At 35.4% G+C, this 1,983-nt stretch overlaps 1 long non-coding RNA gene across 1 annotated transcript; it reads right to left on the bottom strand.

Annotated features, from left to right (window-relative positions):
- Position 1: 1 nt before the first annotated feature.
- LOC136065422 (uncharacterized) lies at positions 2 to 862 on the bottom strand. Its single transcript, XR_010627042.1, has 3 exons — positions 716 to 862; positions 505 to 623; positions 2 to 201 (listed from the first exon to the last, which is right to left on the bottom strand). It is a non-coding gene; the product is annotated as an uncharacterized LOC136065422 (long non-coding RNA).
- Between the last annotated feature and the right edge of the window lie 1,121 nt (positions 863 to 1,983).

The following is a 1,983-nucleotide window of genomic DNA, read 5'->3' as shown; positions in this document are numbered from 1 at the left end:
AAAAAAAAAAAAAAAAACCTAAAGGTACATCTGCAAAAACCTATACTACAGATAGTCATTGAGGTGGTGCTGCCAGCCTGAGATTCCAATCCATATGACAGATGTAAACTGACAGAGACACAGTCCACATTACAGAAACCCGCCAGCATAAATAAGGAATGCTTCTCTCATTAAATCATACCACTATAATTGCAGAAACACCTGTTATAGAGTACCAACAACTTTTAGATTCATTAGACAGCATGGCTTTCTACCAAATGTAGACAACTTGACATCAAGTTGCAAACTTTCTTCTATTGCTATCATACTCAAACAGCCAAAAGTAAGTATTACAGGGAGGATATGAGAGTTATGAGCAATTGAAGTGTCATTTGCCTTCATGACCCCATCAAAAAATGAAGTCACTAAGCTGAACACTTTCTTATATTGCTATTGTACTCAACAGCCAAGACTAAGAATTGCTGGGAGAATATGAGAGATATGAGCAATTGAAGTGTTACTTGCCTTCATGATCCCATCAAAAAATGAAGTCACTAAGCTGAACACGATTGTCTTTCTGGGCATTCCTACTGATAATATATGCGCTGTCTTCCACGCCTGCACTCAAACAATTCATCCTGTGCCTGTACAATTGATAGACCTTGAGCAGAGAGACTCACCCAATTCATAGTAGAGAAAGAAAAAAAATATATATATTTGTTTCCATGGCACTAACCAAGCAAAGTGATCTTCACAGCAAACAGAACCCCAGATGATAGAAAGTCCAGTTCCTTTCCTGCACTCAACAAACACAGCTACATTCAACCTCCTAGATAAATCAAAGGGTGTAACCCATGGTACATTGCAACTTTGTTTGAAAGAGATGAAGGAAAAGTGTTAACTAATATTTTAAAAACAGAACTGTTAAAAAATAAGAAAAATGAAAAGTTCAAGGTTTTGAGGTCAAACAGGGATTGGAACAGAGGTCCAACCATGATGATGTCATAATTAATTAATATAAAAATAAAAAATTCAAAATTCAAAATTAGTAATAGACTAGAAAAATATTTTTATTGTTTTAAGATATATAGATATATTATATTGTGTAATTATTTTAAGACTCTTTTTTTTTAATAAGTAATAGAAATTTTATTGATAATTCTTTTAAGACATAAATATCTACTGTAAATACTAAAAGGTTAAATTAATGGTAAATTTTCAAGGAAAAGAAAACTAGACAACCCATCAAGTAACGAGGAGGTGTGCAATGAAATTGAAAATAAAATCATTCAGGTTAAAACTATCTACCCTTTAGGTCAACTAGCACTTTTTGGTATTTCCAATGAAGACATCCAAGGTTTGAATCCCCCTTCCCCACTTAAGATGTATTAAAATATATATATATATATATATAAGGTTATTTGGCATTAATGTTTAGGTGGTTGATAGGTAGATGGGTCCAACATGAAGCCCATTCATGCAATGGAGATAAGATTAACTTAAATATTTGGACAACCAAAGAGAAGAGACTTGATTCTCTATAAGGAACACGACCAAGAAGGACTTCCGCCTTTGCCAATCTAAATATCAACCTGGCCGATGTAGATCTACAGCTGCCAAGACAATGGCAACAAGGGATGAGCTAGAAAAGATAAGGTGATGAGAATGTGGAGAGAGATCTGCAGTTGCAGAAACATCAACACGCAGTGACACAGAGCAAGGCCTTGCTCAACAGTTGCCACTCAGATCTTGTGGCACTGAAATCAATGTGAAATTGGCAGCAAGATTAGCTCAAACTGTAAAACCCATGAACAGTTCAGAGAACCGGCACATCCAACTGTAGTTCTAACAGCTCGCAGTTTTTTTCGGTTTTTTGGGTTATAAAAACCAGACTGGTGGCCGGTTTGCGGTTAAGTTGGTCAGGCTGGCTGGTCTAGTCTGGTTTTTAAAATCACGATATTAAGTTATTGATGACAACTGGTACTAAAAAAGAAATTAACTTTG

Source organism: Quercus suber, unplaced genomic scaffold (assembly GCF_002906115.3).
Source record: "Quercus suber isolate HL8 unplaced genomic scaffold, Cork oak 2.0 scaffold_963, whole genome shotgun sequence".
Lineage (NCBI taxonomy): Eukaryota > Viridiplantae > Streptophyta > Magnoliopsida > Fagales > Fagaceae > Quercus > Quercus suber.
Note: the sequence above shows the minus strand (reverse complement) of the source record. Positions and strands in the feature narration are given on the sequence as shown.